The following is a 19,434-nucleotide window of genomic DNA, read 5'->3' on the forward strand; positions in this document are numbered from 1 at the left end:
CTTTATTCTTGTGAAGGATTGCAAGTCATTCACAAAAATGGAAGTGATTTCAAAACTTATCCAATAAGTATCTTGATCTACAAGAATTTGTAAAGTTGTAAATCCACAAATCTTAGGGGAAAAAATCTGCCTTCAAACTGAGAACACTTCTAATACTAATTCAGCATGATACGGCAGTCTCTTCCAAATATAATCATCTGTGGTTTTCAGTCTTAAGAAGCATGACCTGTCTGTTATAGGATTAATCAGACATTAACATTGCTGCTTCAAGTTAAGGGAAATAAGTGTTACGTTCTTGTTTATCAATAGAGGGATGTAGCATTTTGAGAAGTAGCTAATCAGCAATGGGAAAACCATAGAAGGTCACTGTTCCTCTAGGGCAGCTCCCAGTAGAGCCTCTCCCTGCTCTGGCCTACAACTGCAAGGGCTCCCAGTCATCTAGTGCCATGAAAAAAGATCACATCTAATATCAGCTCATATCACCAGAAAAGCCCCACCACCTAACCCAGTGTAACCAGGTGCATTCTAGGGCTGTGGTGGGTGATGACTGACTCCTAAACGTTACACCAATGATTGAGCACACCACAGTTTTGCCTGAGAATTGCTACACAACAGCCAGCAACTTTGGTGCTCTTAGAGCACCATAGCCACAGGGTGTGTGGAGGCTGCAGGGCACAAGTTGGGTGTACCTTCTGTGGCTCCTTCTGCAAAGAAGGCCACTGTCTCCCCACTACATTCAGCCTATTTTCAAGCAGTCCTGAACATGCTTTATTCCAACATGGGAGAGCTGCCCAGTAGCTCACTCAGACTCACACAAGTGTTGTCTCATCACTTATTTCTGATTTAGTGGGCAGAGAGAAGGTTGCAGATTTGTGCTTACAGTTGCTTAGGCTACAGATGCAGTTTAGGATCAGTACAGGTCATTGCCATACTAGCATTCAGCCTACCCAGACATTTGGAGGAGAGTGAGAAGATACAAGCTAATTGTCCATGATCATCATGGCAGATGGAAAAGCAGGCTTGCATGCTGCAGGGAGATGCTGATCAGCATTTAAGAGGAGTTTACCTCCCCTCTACCAACAGATGCAGCAGTTTCACATGGCATTGTGGCAAAGACCCTTTGACATGGATTTCTTCCCCTTACCCTCTAAGAGCTACCCCTCACCAGAGCAATGAGTATTGCTCCCCTGTGACCTCCAGTTGCATTGCTTTCACATGGGTTACACTCAAAAACCACTGGCAAGTGAGAGCCAGTGCTGGAGCGCTGCTTTCAGCCGCTGTTCAGAGGTTACCCCACAGCCCTCCTTGGTCACAGTGCTACGTGTGGTTTGAATTGCTGGTCTGCGAGACGCTGCCTTCACAGCTCACCAGAGACAGCTGAAGCATCAGAGATGTGATTATTCCTCTAGGCTGATGAGGCCAAAATTTGCTTAGCTTTGGGAAATGGAACAAGGCCTAAATCTTCTCCCAACTGTGGGTCTAATGATGGATGAAATTGTTTTCCTTCATTTTCTGTGCTAAAACGAAGCCAGAGCTGCATGTTTCAACAAATGTTGCCCTGTGTAGGCTGAAACATGTCGGTAGAGCATAACTACACACATTTAAACCCAGACACGTATAGGGAATCTGTACAGGGGTTTCACACATCCAAAATAAACACAGCATGTTCCCAAGTTGCACCCTGGGAACCTTCAGGCAGGAAGTGGTGGGGGATCTCCCACACTTGGCCAGCTGACATGCTGGCATGCATGTCCTTGCCAGTGCTGCCTCTGCCATAGGACATTCCTATGCACTGATTTAGTGCGGAAAAATTTGGGCTTTCTACACACTTTGAAAAATAGCTTTTTAACTGTTGCACTGGGGAATAAATCTGATGGGAAAACAAAACTCTGTTTCCCCAAGACTATTACTAGATGTAAACAGATAAATAAGGCCACAGCTTTCAGATGGCATGGGCATTCCAAAACTGGGGCTTTAAATAGGTTTTAAACAGGATGTTGTTGCTTAGCCCACGCAAGGAGCCTGGCCGTAAGAGAGGCAGTGAAATTAGCTGATGTGTCATGTTCTGTTGGAAAACAAGCCCTCTGTTTCCAGGTGAACATTTGCACCAGGACTGTAAAATCCAGAACACCAGTTTCCCCAGGTGCAGGCAGGTGGAACTCCTCACAGTTCAGTAGCATTGCTAGATCTGACTACAGCCCCACATTTGAGAGGAAGACACCATCCTTAAAGCAACTAAAGAAACCATAGGATAATTTTGATTAGAAGGATGCCTGTGTATCATGAGCCCTTTGCTTCTAACAGATCACAGGTGAAAAAAGCAGACCACAGCATTTCACCAGGCGCATAAAGTATCAGGTACATGAAGAAATCTGTTCTTGGGCTGGCTGGGGTTCAGTATTCCCCACTCATACATTCATCTGACTCCATACAAATACATTGACAACAACAGTGGCAGGAGATCATCAGTGAGGTGCTACAGCTTTAAGCACCAGGAGCTTTTGATGTAACTAGCTGAAGAAGCTGCTTGTACCAGATCATGCAGCCAGTGCTCTCAAAACATTTCAAGACCATGTGTTCAAAGCCTACAGCTTATGCTATTTGACAAAATCAACAGAAACGAGACGATCACCAAAATACGTTCTTTTCCTTTCTCTGCTGATCAGTATATTGGGCAGCTCAAACTGAATAGCTGAGAACTGAACAGAAATATTCCAGAAACACAGAACACACACACACACATTAAGCTGGCTGGAGGCTGTTATGGCTAAGTATGGGAAATCTCCATTCATATCTGCAAGCAAGGACGAAGCAGACAAGCAACAAAGGGACTCTTGCGACCTTGTCAAGATTCATTAAAATGCATTGGCATGCACAGCCTCACTTCTCTTTGGGAATACCTGGAAAACAAAGGCAGGCCCTCCAGTCTGGGGAACATCCGATTATGAGTCCTCCATTATCTCAGGTTTGTTTTTATAAGTGCAAGTGCCATGATCCCAGCACTACCATCCTTTCAAACCCATCAGGCTGTCTTTCTGGGAGAGATCCAAGTTACAAACAAGTAGCGCTGCTACTTCACAATGGCAGGGTAACAAGAATATGTAGTGGCTGTTCACTCCACCCCATCTGAGGAAGCCATACAGCTGTGGTTACAAACATCTAGCTTGTTCAATGCTACCTCCTTGCACAGAACTGATTCCTGACGCATGGGCAGAGTATTCCACAGGCTTCTCTTGTGCAAAGAGACAAGGCAGCCTCGGCTAGTGAAACTAGTCCTCGACTGCACCCTCTCTAAACCAAGCTCTCTGAAGTTGCCCACTCAGGTCATTTTTGGCATCAGGCTCTTTCCAAACTCAGGAGGTGGTGCTGACCTTGAGTAACTTACTATTTCTCAATGAAGGGAGAAAGAAAGGGTGGACATGGCAAAAACTGAAGCAGAGATCAGAGTGTTAATAAGCACACATTAAGGTGGTTCTATTGAATTGTAATAACCAATTGAAAGGACACCTCTGGACTGGCTCCTGCAGCAATTCCCTTGACCAGAAATAAGCCAAATCAAACTAGAGATTCCTATTTAGGTCAATGCAATGCAGAAATGAGAGAGAGGGAATGTGTTAGGCAAGGTATTTCTGTGCCTCATCCTGGCTTCTGCAGCCTGCCAGAGGAGATTCAAGCCTTGATTTACAACAACTGCAGGGTGATGATTATTGATCTGCAGGCACCCCACCCCACTCACTGCTATTGAGAGATCCAACCTACAGCAGCGATTCCCACACCTACATGCTTCTTCAAGCAAGAACTGAGCCCGATGGGACCTTGAACTGATGTCTGTAGAGCCTGCACGGTGCCCTCCTTTGTGGCTGGTCTGCCTTCCCTTGCCTCTAGCATGCACCATCGCTGGTGGAGACTCTCTTGATTTAATAGCACAAAATGGATCCATGGATCCATGACTGCGATATCCAAACAGGGAATCAGGTAACCTTCTTTCACTGGGAGTCTCAAGACCCTTGTAACTCTTGGGAAATGCCAGCTGTTGGCTTTTCCCTTTATTCCACTGAAGAAAGAGAAACAATAGTAAAAGGAGATGGGGCAGGTGGGGACAATTTCCATCTCACTACAGATATGGGGATTTGCTAGTGTTGTGGCAGCTTTGTCCAAAGCCTTTCAGAGCAAGAACCCAGGGCCTCAGAAACCTGGGGAATCCAGGTCAGCAACAGGCTGCTAAGATCTGTCATAGCTGAATTATGTTCATAGAGATTACTTTCTGTTGGAAGGGCTGAGCAATGCAGCAGCACAAGGGAAGGGAAGGCTTCTTTCCACTATTTCTTTTCAAGATATATTTCAATCTGGTTTTTTCCCCTTGCAAAGTATAAAACTTGAGCTTAAAGTTTGCTCAACTGAGCTGACCAGAGAATCCATCACTCTCTGTGTCTTGCAAGCACTAGACACTGCCAAAACTGGAAATATGTATTTGCCAGAGGCAAACTGCAGCATTCAGCGATCAAGACTTCAGTCTCCTTGGCTTCAACAAGCTTCAGCGAGACCTATCTGCCCATCAGCCCAAAATGTTTCTATCTGTTCTGACAAAAACGGTCGTGTAATGAGAAAATGGAACTGGCAATTTTCCATATAAAACAAGAAAACTTCATAAATGTTTCTTCTGTGCCTTAAATACACAATTTGTAAAGGTCTGTGCTCTTCACTGCTCATTTATCCACACTCTAGATAGGTTTTAATGTTCTACTAATCATTGAGGGCAGTGCATGAAAAAGAGGTTAGAATTTGACTGTGTGTGTGAAGGCTGGGAAGTAGATTTGATATAATACTACCTTTTAAATGGCACCAGTTACTTGCAGCCCTTCTTGAATGATCAGATGTGCTGCTTTCAGTAGAAGGCTGGTTCGCACATGAGCAACAACCCCAGATGCTCACAGGCAAAGATCCTGCTTAGCTGAAGCAGAACCTGGCACTGCATTAAGTGCATTTAGCACATGTGCAAGTTTTCATTAGTGCACACTGGCTGCAGTTTGGTAACAAACACTCACGTTTTGTATCTGAAGCCAGGAAAAAAATGCCTCCTGCTGACCAGTGAGTAGCCAAAGCAGTCCTTGACTATGAGGAACATAAACTATGCTTTATCAAAGTCACATCTCAGGCTACAAGGAGAACTCAAGGAGACTCGAGCAATTAAAACCACCATTCACTTTCTCCATACCAAGATTAAACATAAGCTAAAATCACATTCCTCCTACTGCTTTGGGCTGTTTGACCCTTCTGATTTCAAATGATTTCAGCATGGGTGGACATAAAGTTGTCATTTCACATTGTCGGGAAAGAGAACACATTGTGATTCCGAGCTACCAAAGACATGTTTCACCATGCTTAAAAATAGCAATACCCCAAGTCCTCAGCTAAAGAGTACCAGAGTAAAGTTTGCTTTGGGGTCTGATGAGTATCTGTAGGCTGGAAAGGTGGCAGAGCTGTTGTAATGAGGTGTGGCAGTAGAGAAAGGATTACAAATAGGGAAAATTCACAGGGTAGACTTCCTTCTATTCATCACGTTCATGGAAACAGGCAACTGGAAGGGAGGATAAAGGAAGAGGAACTGGGGATATAAGCAGTCATTTTAACCTTGAAAGGACAGTGGTTATTAGCTAGCTTGCATGCATTATGTGGATTACTTTTGCCTGGAAATACAGCATCTCCCAGTCTATAATTTACAGTGGCAATAAGAAATCTGCTTCCTTTAAAACAAGGTGCTATTTAAGCTACGCACTTGTAAACCACTTAAACACCATTGCTACATTCCTAGAACTTGATCAGTACCACAAACATCAGTGGTGTTGATGGAAGCGTGCTGTGATCCTTTGCCCCATTACTGTCACCGCTCATTGTGATCTCCAGTTATTCCCTCAATAAATCAGGAACCTCAAGCTGTGTTAGAAGAAAACGAAGACAAGGTGTGTGCTTTCCCTTAATAATACGGTGATGCTCCCTGTTGTGAGTGCAAAAACACAGTACCAGCATTGTTGCTCCTGTGCCTGTATGTACTACCTAGATCTGAGCTGGCAGACATAGCAGAGCCCATTACAAGGTTCTGCTTGCTTGCACAGTTGCTCCATAGCTACCATCAATTTCCCTTCCCCATTGCATTCTTGCAGAGGTTTCTTGTTTGACTCTGGAACATATGTGAACTTTTCAATGGTGACTGCTGACCTGGCACTTCTTTTGTCTATGTGGCCTCTTTCCCCAAGTTACTGTGCAGCATAGGAAGCAATCCTGGCTGCAAATACTCAGAACTGCACTGTTCAGCTAGTAAGTGCGACAATCCAAAGCATCATGACAATACAAAACCGGAAAGATGTGATCTTACAGTAAGCTTAAACCACAGAAACTAACAGGAAATTCAACCTGGACTACTAAGAGCCTAAGGTATTAGCTTTATTATTTCTAATCTTAGTCAAAAATTAAAGGGAAGGAGATACTACAAATATGATTTTCTCATACCGATTTGTGGGAATGCAGTTGTGCTCATAACAGAATTATGTGACCTATATCCTGCTTTATCTTACAAAGCAGCGAATTTGTGAACAAGGTTTTTCTAATTACCCTTGTGTACATTACAGGCAACATCACTAATATCCGTGTGAAGGTACCAATGCAGGATTAGTTTCAAGGAGAAGAAACACACTGCCAAGAAGACACCTATTTTGCTACCCCACACAAGCCAGCTGCACACAAGAGACAGAGTAACATTCACTTACAGAAAAGCAAAAAGGAAAAACCCATCCTGAACCAGTAGCTTTGGTACTTTTCAGGTCAGGCAGAATCACCAATCTCATTTACAAAGCACCAACAGAGATCTGCCCTATCAAAACAAATGTTCAGGGCCTTTCCATCTTGTCTTTCCTGAGCAATTCATCTGCTTTTGGTATTAACAGCACTGTTGGAATAGAAATTGTTCTAGGAGAAAAACTGCTATTGACAAATGGATCTGGAGGAACAGGACTACTGCTTGCTCCTGTGTTGTACTGCTAGCAGGAGATCTCTGTACAGATGCCTCTTAATCAGTCATCTGAAGACTTACAGCAATCACGTCATGCATATTGTTTGGCTGTAACTTCCACATTCCTTTTAATGACAAGTGTTATTAACTAGACAGCTGAAGACAGAACAAGTTCTCTGCCTCTTAGTTTTTAAGCTGTAGTACAAGAGCATTTCGTTCATATCTGGCCATAAATCAAGATCAGGCTTAGACTCAGCGCCTTTCCATCAGTATTACCTCATCTTACCTCAGTTTTAATACTGGCAGTATTGTTTTATATCTTTTTTTATAGTCCATTAATTTCAAAGTCCTATGGAACACTTTGCAGTAATTTTGCAGACTACATTAATTTCTCACAGCAATAGCTAGGCTGGAGAATTGCAGATCCTCTCCACTGAGCAAAAAGTGATGTTTTTGCTACTTGGGTCTACTGGGATTTGAAAGCTACTTTTCTCTCTTCTTTTTTCAGCCCCTAACACTGGCACAGTTATGCAATGACCACAAGTTAACAGAAGCTGTGTAAGAAACAGGCTGTGTATGTTGCTTAATTATGAGGTAGGTTTACCATTTGCTAGATAACCAAATGAAATCCAGGCTGACACTTCTTTTGAGCTACATACTGCATTAGTTTTCAAGATCCTGAAAGCCTGACTTGATAAAACTGCAGGTTCCACTTTGTCAAAAGGTACAGCTAGGGAATTAGCAGCCTGGAGGCAAAGCCTTCAATTAGGTCAAACCTGGGGACAAAAGCTCTCCAATGCTCAGAACAATAAGGAACAATGGGATTTCAGTCTGGAAAAGGAGCATTTTTGTTACAACAGCTGAAGGACTCACACTTACTCTCCCAAAGAATAACAGCTACAGCCTCACCTGTGTGGCTGCACCCAAAGGCTCCCACTGTGCTGCCTTACGCCTGACTGCTGAGCAGCCTTCTGTTAGCTCGCTGCACTGGAAAGCAATGTGTTACTGCATGCAGGGCTCTTCTGGAGGCTTGGCAGGGGACACAACGTTTAAAAGAGCAGTCTGAAGTTTCTCCCAAGTGCTATCAGAAACTGAAGCACTGCCCTAAGAAGGATGGAACAAATGGGCAAGGAACATACTCTCTCCTACACATCCATCCAGGGCCTCTGTTGGCCTCCTGGATGTTCCTCTGCCTTTCAAGTAATGAAACAATGAACTGGGTATTGATTAATACAGAAACATAAAAACCAGCCTCACTTAGAGTAAAAGGATCGTCAATGCAGTGAGTCTGTCACTGAATGTGGGTGTAGAGAGAAGTTTTTATCCAGCCAGAAGCAGAAATGTTTTGGAAAGCAGAGGAGGCTGGTGGTGCATGCTTAATCTGTTTCTGACTGCTTTGTTTTATCCTACCACTTTCATCTTTACCTATATAGCAACTCCAATATTCTCGGCATGCATTAATTGGAATAGGAGCGTGCTTCATTGAACAGTAGGATGACTGGACCAGCACACAGCTCTGGCTCCTACAACACACGTGCTTTGAACAGTAGCTGTTACATACCCAAGGGCTTTAAAGTGCTTCTTGAAAACTGTGGTACTAAAACCTCCAAGCCAAACACAGACTATTGCCCCAGCCCTAAAGCCCTATATAAAGATGCTGAAATCCTGGCCTCAATGAAATCAATACTTTGGGACACTAGCTTCAGCAGGGATGGGATTTCACTCTTTGCTTTTTCATTATTATCAACTGAAGGAGTGAATTAAAAAATACACAGGATTTGGAGAAATTATCTCCAGCTGAAACTGCAATGCTGAAGTTACTTGGTTTTTAGCCAGAGAACCTCTTGACTCGCTATAGATACCAGTTCCCCTCTGTCCTAGAAGCAATGTTAATCACACATTCATCACTGCAAATTGACAACATAAATGCTGACTTGTGCAAACAATGTTAGAGAAAATGGTGTTCTTGCTTCAGAAATGAATTACACAGCCTTTTAAGCTTTCTACACTTCTCAGTTTTATGTAAACTCTAATTTCTAAGCCTTTGTTCTGCCTCTAAAGGTCACACAGTTGAAAGCTATGAAGCATAGCATGTGTTCCCACTGATATTAAAATACTGTTTACTAAATCATGCATATAAATGTAAAGAAGAAACTGTTTGCAACCTACTGTGCTAATAAGCGATGATTTATCAGACAACACGATTCCAAGTATCAACATGTGGAATGTTAAATCTGATCTTAATCACAATATGTGATTTTTTTTGGTTGCTTTTTGAAGTGAAGTCTCCACATTGCCATGCAATCACCCTAACTTGTGATGTATCTGACTGATTAAACTCTTAATCTTGCCAATGCTTGACTTCTGCAATACAAGTGGTCTTTTTAGAGTCGAGCATATGATTGCACATTTGCAAGATCAGGATTTCATTTGCATATTCAAATTGCAGAACTGCATCTTCCCTGTGTCTGTGTAAGGCCAACTATAGCGCTGCAAATGCTAAACAACCACTGTAGAGCTGGACAGTATTTTTAGCATCTCTATGGTGCACTTCTATCTTTAGCTGCTGTGTTCACAAACAATCCCACAGGACACTACATAGCTAACATAGCTCGGGCTCTTCACCACATTCAAGTTTTCTTCCAAAACATGATGAAAGCAGACTATATAACAGGCCAGTGCAGGATCTGCCAAAGGTTCCTTAGATGCTTTGTCTTGAGTGGAGCAGAGCTGTGTCAAAGTACTAAAACATTAAACCATGAGAGCATTCTGCTCTGGAGTGGCAATGGAGCTTGCTGTGACTTCCTCGGGGGAAAATACAGCTCTGCACTCGAGGTTTGCACTGTGCAGATAAATCAAGAAGGACAGTGAAGGATTTCTGATGTTGTTTCCTAGCAGGATGTGCCCATAGGTTCATGGCAAATTTCTAGTCAAAGCTTAACCCTGCAAGAGAAGTTAATAATTGAACTTGCCAAGTGATCACAATGTCTAAATCCAACTGCACCTTGTTTTTACAAAGAGGCATATTAAACCAGTGAGCCATTTTATTAGACTCATGCTCATGTAACAAAAACATGTGTTAGCTCTTGAGTGCCAAGTATCATCCTGGAGGGTTACCAATCCCTGCTACAGATTTTGTAGCAGGGCTGCAGTTATCTGTCATAACAGAGGAGGTAGTTTTGAACACACAGAATGAAGGATGCTGCTCTGTTTGGGAATACTTTACAGGGTCCTGGTCTCTTTGTAAAACCCTAGGATAAAGAGATGTACTGAATGGTGGGGAAGAGCTTGAATCTTCCTGCTGACTGGAGTGAGACTATCTTGTGGAAGACTCCTGGATAGCTGGGGCATGGCCCCAAGCTTGCTCTGACATTCCCTAGGGGAGCTTTTGAAACTGGCTGCAGCACCACAAGCTCCAACATGCAGCTGGAGCAGCTGGGTCAAGGCTGAGTGCATAGGAAGTGTTTTTAGAGACATCTGCATGAGGAGTTTCAAAACTACAGGTTTACCACAAAGAGAGAAACGACTCATCGTGGGAATGGCAGCATTAATCAGATGAGTGACCTTTGAAGCTACAAATCTGAAATGCTTTCCACACTGAGCTGGAGCTGCATATGGAGACAATAGCCTCTGATAGCTTGATTTACAGAGGAAGCACTGATGGAATCCTATATATCCTGTTAATGGTGAAGGGAAAGGAATTATGTAAAGGAACTATTTTTTCATTAAGTGCCTTAGCTGAGGTTTGCAGATGAGCCTAGATGCTTGGCTCCAATTTAATTTCAGGGGATAAGATAACCTGAAAACACTAAGAAAACCTTAGGCCTTGTGAGTGCTTCACAAATGGGCTCCTCATTTCCCCATTTACACTTATCTTCTCTCCCATTACAACGTGCTATTGAACACTCTGTTATTAAAATTCTTTACATGATAACAGGAATTCCCAAACAAAACGTGTTCATTAGCTTCCTCTACCCTACCACAGGTATGGCTGTATGTCTGAGAGGTGTGATGGCCCCTTGGCTCTGCAACCAGATGCAAGGATGCCCCTTGGCTCTGTAACCAGAGCAAGGCTGAGATGCACCAGAGGCAGCAGCATGTACTGTATGCTACATCTACAATACCTTTCTGTGGTTTTTCTTCTTAAAAAGGAGAAAGTTATTTTTTCCTTTTAAGCATAGCACATGTTCAATGAAGAATATCACAGTTAATCATTCAAAGCATTCACATTATGTAACATTAGCATCAGGTTAAGGATAAAAGGAAAAAAACCCTGCGGGTGGCTTTGCTTTTTCTGAGGCTTTTCTTACAGGGCTTAATTTTTAAATGAGTAGAGACTTCCCCTCTGCCCAGGATGTGAGGTTGACATCCTGGGGTATGGTCCTCATCCCACTCAGGGCTCCTCAACTGGAAACTGTGGGCTGCAAGACTTAGCCTTTACTACGAACAAACATTACAGGAAAACTCACTGTATAGTTTTGAACATCAACACAAAATTACCCTTCCATTTTCTAGTGTCTGGAGTTGAGCAAACACATTCCTGAAAGGTCAGAACACTTAAACTGTAGGTACCTCATTTAAGATGAATAAAAAATAGTTGTTGCCTCTTAGTTACGACATTTCAGTTTACCCACAAGAATTACACTACTTCCCCTAAACGTTTTCAAGCCCAAGAGCATGCTTTTCTCCCAGTGCTGTAAAGCAAAGGTAAAACTCTTTCTATATTAACTTATTACTTGTCATCGAATCCAGTGGGTTAAGAATACAGCCATTCCTCCCCAGAGGCCTCCAGCCACCAGCAGACACATGTATGGGGATACCCTATCTGCCTTCAAGGACAAGGGGCTGGAAGAGCCTGACTCTCCTGGGTAGCAACTGATGGACCACACATGACATTCATGACACACATAGCCACACATGACCATTCACACCACAGTCTGCAGACCTGAAGGAAGTATGAAATCTCCTAAAATACAGAGCTGGAGGGTGGGCAGCTCAATGTTTTCTGACAGAACAGGAGGAACTTCCTCTTTCAGTTACAGTTAGACAGTCAAGTGAGGATATAACTGCTGTAACGATCAGGAAACGACTGTCATGTCCGGACAGCACTACAGTGTTACTGGGGAACTGCAAGGCCCTTGCAAACTGGGAACAAAGTTTGGATTTGCTGGAAGTGCTCTGATCTGGCACTAAGCACAGTGTTGCATCCACCTTCAAGTGTCAGGGTGTTAAGGGACTTGAAGCAACACCAGTTTAATCCGTGGGCTAAGAGATGAGATTCACTTCATTCCAGTAGAGCAGCCTGAGGTCACTTCATCACTTTAGACCACATTGCTTCCCTAGGGCTCAGACATCCCGAGGCCAAGGCTGCACTGAGCTATCTCTGGGACTAATTACCATGGGTGAGCACTGTGTTAATGTGACCCATTGTGCTGGGCCATGCTGGGACTTCATCAGGACATTGTGTGCACTGTGCCCAGGTAGTTTGACCAATCTCAAGCTGAATTTTACTGAGAGGATGTCCCCTTAGCTTATTCAGTGCTGGTAAACAGGGATGTCTTAGGCATGGTAAGGTGACTGTTCTCTACAAGAAATGACAGTCCCTCATGTGGAAGTTGCTGAACTCCAGCTGAGAAGAGCTGACTGACTGGAAATACAGTGGAGATTGAAACAGTTTAGCCACTTTAGTGCAGTGGTTGAGGGTAACCATTTTATATTGGCACAGAGGATGTCAGGTACTGCTTTCTAGAAGGGAACACAGTTTCTTCAAATGGACTAACTTGAGCACTTCCATGTGCTTACCATGGCTGTAACCCCTCTCCTTCATCCTTACCACTATGCAAAGCTCCTGCCAGCTTAGCTTTGGTCCTTGACTGTATTTCCAGCACACATCGCTGGCATCAAGAATGCATTTCTCAAGTCTCTCATTGCCAAGCTTCTAAAGGACAGCCAACTTCCCTTCTGAAACAAACTTTCAGTAGGGTCTCTCCTAGTACACACTAGTGCCCTTGGTGCCACATCATAGTGTAGCACATACCAGCCCCATACCCCTCATCCCATTGCTGTGGTTGCTTTGGAGTAAGAGCTCCAGTTCTTCAAAATGATCCTATTGCTTATTGAGGCTGTTTGTGGAGACTGCAAAGAAACTGTACCTGGTTTCCTGTGCTTCAGTCACTAAGATAGAGTCACACTCTCAGTCACACATGATACAGGAAATGAGCAGGAAACGTCAACCTTATGTATTGCAGCATTCTTTCCCTTCCCTCCGTGCCACATCTGAGCAGCACACCAAGGCCTGACCTTGCACTTTTTAGTGCAGCCTTTCTTATGCAAACATTTGAGTCAGTTCTGGAGCCAAAACCGAATAAAAAGCCAAACACACTACCTGTTTTTTTAATGCAAAAGGCAGATACCCTGTTTCATGTTTGTTGTATTCACATCTAAGACAAACTGTGGTTTTAACTGAATTTTGTAAGATCAATAAGAATTAAAAATGCAACCTATTTTTTACTCCTGGTACCAGCACCCAGACTGTTAAAGAACTGATATTCCTGGACCTCTGCGGATGTGAGAAGTGCTGATGCAGTACTATGATTAAGCACATGTATTAGGAGGTTTCAGCTGTTATATTTCTCTCTCCCTGTTACAGTCATCTTAATTTTGCTTCCATTAAAAAATGCAAGGCAGAAAATCAACAAAGACCTACTCCTTCTTTACACAATCATTTGGACAGTGGATGTAAAATAATACTTTTCTAACCTGGCAGCATTTCATATCTTCTTTATCCAGGTGTAAATGACAACAGGGAGTAAGGAAACAATGTAATAAAAATACCCCTCTTTTCCTCTTAAACACCTTAAGTTGAAACACGATTTTCCTCTTTTCTTTCCCTATTCATTATACATGAACTGGGAAAGATAAATGTCAACTGTATCCTTAAAGGAAAAATGTACCTCAATTTATCAGTCCTCCAATAAGGAAAAGAAATGGTCCTCATGGATTAATCCATTCTTTCTATGACAGTTATCTTGCCTTTCCGAAGCTTCTACTTACTTCCAAGAAAACTTGCCTTATTGTATCACTTGAGAATCTACAGGTCCTAACTGACCACCCAGCACCTTCCAAATACTGCCAATTGTACTGCTAATGACTTTCCAAGAATCAAATCTGTATTATAGTTGGTCACCACCAGTTAAGAATTAACTCACAATACTGAACCCAGTGTGAGATATTTTGTGTTGGTACACAGCAAGACACCAAGAATAACACATGGGAGAAATGGGGTGACATTGAGGTAGTCTTTTCATTTAAGGAAGCTTTCTCTCCATCAGCACACTGCATCTTCCCTTACATGGTATTTCCTGGTTATTGCAAGACAAATCTGTTCTGTAACAACACAGACACTAAGCCAGAAGTGTCAATGTGACTAACTCCCTGAAAATAAACTTTGCTCATTTACAATACCGCATCTCTAATGTAAGACATGACATTGAATTGCAGGGAAGTAGTTTACTGGGTTGCCTTCAAGTGAGCTGCAGTGACAGCAAAGGGCAAAGCACAGTTCCATAACCCAGCCAAGAAGATACAATCCCTGCAAGAAGTGCAGTGTGAGCTGACCAGGTGCTGTGTCACCCACTTGTTCACCAGGCTGTTGTGCAAGATGAGGTTCTGCTGGCCGATAAGGGGATGGGGCTGTGCCCCGAGCATGCCTCAGGCAGCTCTTGCAACACCACCTCACTGGGACTGCCCATTTAATTATGCCAAAGCAGAGCTGCAACGGTGTTCCTAGACAGTTCTTGCATTGCCACAGTCTGGATCTCTCATTGCCACGTCTTAGTTTTGGGTTTTGGAAAGAGGTTGAACTTTTTTTCCCTTAAAATGTGTAGAAGCTCATGAGTTGAATGGGAGGGAAGGAAAATGAACCTCAGGTCCATTTCCTTTACTTGTTAATGGTTTGTGCTTAACTCTAAGGGTAATCCAAGAACAAGGAGGAATTTTTGTTATCTCTTAAAAATGTGTTTATCTCCATATAAGAGAGCAGCAGGAGCATTCAAAACACCTAATATGTTCCCAGTGTCTGAAACACATGGCCATCAAATAACTAAATACTTTTAATAGAAACCTGGTTCATTAATGATCTCAACCACCACAGAGTCATGTGAGAACAGCAAACAACCCCAGGAAAATCCATGGAAGTCTTTCCATGCTGAACAAAATGCTATTTACAGTAAGAGTAATAATGCAACCTCTATTGCTGCTTTGCCTCTCTCTCCAACACATCTGCACACAACTTTCCACTGGTTCCTGATACACATGTAAAGAAGCCTTTTCCTGTACTCACTTCCTCCTGGGTGCACCTTTGTGCTAATGGCCTCCCAGGACCCATGTGCCACACTCCAGTGCCAACTGCAGATCCTGTGGGATCCAGGCTCTTCCCTGCCTCATGTGTCCAACATGTTTCTGTCTGGGTGTCTCAGCCCTTGTCAGTAATATGTTTTAAAATAAAGGCAGAAATTGTACTTTTCCCCTCTGAAATCTGTCTTTGCAATATTCTATATTCACAATAATCTGTGCTATTCTGTTTTATAACTGGACCTGAGCTGCTGAAACAACTAGAAGCTTTCCTATTGATTTCAGTGGGAGTTCCTTTGTATATCTACACACAGCACTTTTGAGAACGAAATGATCACCACATCTTTTATAATGATACCAGCACTTACTCTCATCTTCCACATACCTGTGCTTATAAAGAGATTTTATTATGTCTGCACTCACCATATTTGACCTGTTTCAAACCCCATGTGCAGTACAAGTAACTGCACTACATGGAAGAGAAAGTATGCATCTAACACAAACATTTATCATTCCAAAGCCTTAGACAACAATCGAGGTAAACCTAGCATAAACTGCAGTGCAAGCTGTGCTTGCAAGTGAAAGGGGGCCCTAAAAGTACAACTTGCATTTAGTGTTTTTGCCATTAGCGCAAGCTTTGGGTGAAACAAAAAACCCCAAACTCATTAGAGAGGTGGAATAAACTGGAGGTGAAGCCTGTGGCAATCCCACATCAAGAAGCACACTCACTTGACAGGCAAGGTGAGGCTACATCCTGTGGTGAAGGTTTAATTTCTGTAAGTTTTATTCCTGAAAAAGGATCAATCTCCCACATTTCCAGTGTGTTCATGAAGGAATTCCTAGCAATGGTAAATCTGTGTGCAATGCCTTCCTCAAATCTTCCCTTCCACATCTAGGACTTTCCAGGACATCTAGCTGCTTTCCAACCAAGGCACTGGACTATGGAAATGGGCTGCTCTGATTTATAACGGAGGTGTTTAAAAACAGGCAATCTAATCATTGACTTGATAGCCCTCAATGTCTGCGGTCAGCAGAACTTAAAAAATGCAAAATATTGACAAGATCAGACAAATACATAATGAGGGAGTTATTAAAATGCAAATTGCCTGTCTTCTGGTCCTCCTGCGGTGTATGGCACAGGAGCCCAGAGCCTGCATCTAGCCCAGCCTCCCTCTAACTCTATGTTATAAGCAGGGAGAGAAATGGAGCTGAGGAAAATGAAGGGGCAGAGATATCACAGGCAGCTGGATGGGTCCCCAGGTATCAGGGAGCCCCAAAGAGAGACAGTGACTGCATAGGAACAGAAGGCATTATGAAGTGTAAGGAACAAGCAACCCCCATGCACTGGACCCCAGACCTTCACGGGATTTCAGAGAAGCTCTGGCCGCAAGTTGGTGAAACCTGACATCGAAATTGCATTGAGGGCTAGTCAAAAAGAAGAGTCCAAGGAAGGATGTGGTGGGAATCCTCTCTACCCAATCTGTTCCAAGATGCTTGGACCTGGCTTTAGGAAGAGAAAGTCAAGGCCCTGAACCAGTTTGAGAAGTCCTCACTGGAAGGTGAAAAAGAGAATCATTACAAGCAACATAATTCCCTCCTTTCTCATCTCTGCCCCCAACGTTTTCTTCTCATTTAAATAGCCTTATAATACTGCAGACTGTCTGGTATACACTTATTATTTCACCTTGCAGACACATTCTTGTAAGTCTGAGGATTGTATGAGTCTAGATGTCTATAATAGAACAAGTAAAAGAACACCATTCCCAGCTGTGGGCTGGATGATCCAGGCCCCCACCAGGAGAAAGCTTTGATGGATATTATCATTTTATGCAGTGCATTTCAATCATGTTAATGTTGCTGCAACAATCTCTAAAACTTATGCCAACAGAGACAATGACACCCAATTTACAGGCAAACACTAAGGGGGAGGTTAAATGTTAATTTTACGTTGGCATTTAGCATGAGAACTTCATTCTGCCATCTTCTATTTTAGACTGTAGTCATCCCACCTTGTGCTGTGCTGCCATCCATTCTTAGTGTTATGTCAATCACAGTAATTCCTTGCATAACAGAGAGGGTCACAACTGTTGGTGCTAGATACCAGCCCAGAACCAGAAGAAAAGATGGTCTCTGCTCCCAGGCACTTGCAGTAGCTCTGAACCTAAGCTTTATTGACACTTGGAAGGGAAATCTAGTACAAGGTGTTACAGTGATGGCTCAGACAGACACACATGGCAACTTGGTGCTCCTGCAAACACTTCAAGAGGAAAAGGACACTGCAGTGATATGATCTCAGTATCTGGTTGGAAGCATCCATAGGCAGTGTGGAGTCAAGTAGGCAGAAGGTGGCTGAGCCTCCCTTGCCGTTATTGAGGGCCACTGATACGAAGCCAGTTCTTTATCTGATCTTTCAGGTATGTAAATTCCAAAACAGATCGCTCTTAACACACGTAGATAACAGCAAAGGTACAGAAACAAACTGAAAACTAGTGCAGCATCCCTGAAGCTACAGCCAGGACTGTGGTAAAGCTGTGTTGAATTTGCAGAGGAATTAGATGCCTCGTTAACTGTGGATAGATGTACAACTGCCCAGATTTAAACTTCCTCCTTTCCTGAGCTCACCACAGTCATTACAAATCATGCAGCTGAATGAAAGCTGAAAAAGCACTTGGAGCTCAGCAGTTTTGCTGTGGTGAGTCCAGTAATAAATGAGGGAAGAGGGTTGCCAGCACTGAGAATCTTTACATCATAAATACATTTTCTGCAAGGTAACCTCCTATTGTTCATATGTAAAATACATCATGTGCTACTGGGGAACAAACTGCCCTGCATTTTATACGTAGTAATTTTATTACCTCTGATTGTGACTCAGAACCCAAGTGCTTTATGCACCTTTTCTCTTGAATAAGTGCACAAGATACACAACATGGCTGGGTTACGTTATGCTGTCCTAGACTGGTTTAAAATGCAGTGTTGGAGGGATATTTCTACTGTGTGGTATCACACGCGAATTATTAACAAAAGTTAAGTAACAAAAGCAGAGCAAAGCTTTATCTGTCCAACTCAAGTCAGCTCCTGACACATGCTGCAAACCATCCCCCTGTTCCCAAGTCAATGGGGCTGGAAGCAGCACAGTACCCAGGAGCCCTGGTCCCTACCATATCTCTTCTGTTCTTCCCATCTTTCTCTGTGAAGCAATTAAAAGCCAGTCTCTTTTCCTCTGCCACTGTCTCTGAAGCAACAATGGCTAGGTGGGGTGTAGTTGTGTAAGTGCTAGGTCTTTTTCCTAAAGCTAAAAACATGCGGGTAGATGTAAGCATCCTTGACCATGTGCAGAAAAATCTATTCCATTGCTTATCAGTTGATTTGGGCTCACACCAAGAATAGCGCTGCTATAAAGGGCCAGCACAGTGTGAAAAAGGAGCTGTTCTACCAGAATACACTCTGTTGATTCTGGTTGAACTGATATTTCTCCTAGGACAATGGCTCAGAACACGTTTAGACTATTGTACTAGGCACGGCAGGGAATGGAGCAGCAGGCTGGCTTCTCTCTGTTGTCACTAAACAAGAGGAGGACCAAACCAAACAAATAAGTAAGTATCTCTTGAAAATCCAATGTGGGACAAACTCTCACAGCATCATTTTGCACTAAAACCATGTCCTGGGTTGTGAGCAAAAATCCCCACCACCATAGCAGAAAAAAACCACTGAAAAGTCAAAAATTCCAGGCTCACTACACTTACTGTAATTGTCCTTTATAAGAAGAGCCCTCGAGTTATGTGAAATGACATTACCTCACAGCCCCAGGCTCCCCGTGCTATGCACAGGAAGGAAGCAGACACACATCTCTTTAAAAGCCGTTTCCTCTCTGCTCTATTAATTTCAGAGATTAAGCAAGCCACTCCTTTGTGGCATAATAGAGCGAGATAGAGCCATTGTGTTTGCGGAGAGTCCTGCTCGCTGTTTCCCACCTCTGAGCAGGGGATGCCATAGCACTTTATTCTCAGATGAAAAGCCAGAAAACTTGCAGCAGCCCTAAAGCCCCATTACTCTTAAATCACAGTTTCAGCACAAAA

At 43.1% G+C, this 19,434-nt stretch overlaps 1 protein-coding gene across 1 annotated transcript in view; it reads right to left on the bottom strand.

The window, feature by feature from the left end:
* Nucleotides 1-19,434, bottom strand: part of MAMLD1 (mastermind like domain containing 1) — a 79,545-nt gene that overhangs the window by 33,592 nt on the left and 26,519 nt on the right. The gene's annotated exons all lie outside the window — the stretch shown is intronic.

The sequence above is a fragment of the Melopsittacus undulatus genome, chromosome 6 (assembly GCF_012275295.1).
Source record: "Melopsittacus undulatus isolate bMelUnd1 chromosome 6, bMelUnd1.mat.Z, whole genome shotgun sequence".
In the NCBI taxonomy this organism is placed as follows: domain Eukaryota; kingdom Metazoa; phylum Chordata; class Aves; order Psittaciformes; family Psittaculidae; genus Melopsittacus; species Melopsittacus undulatus.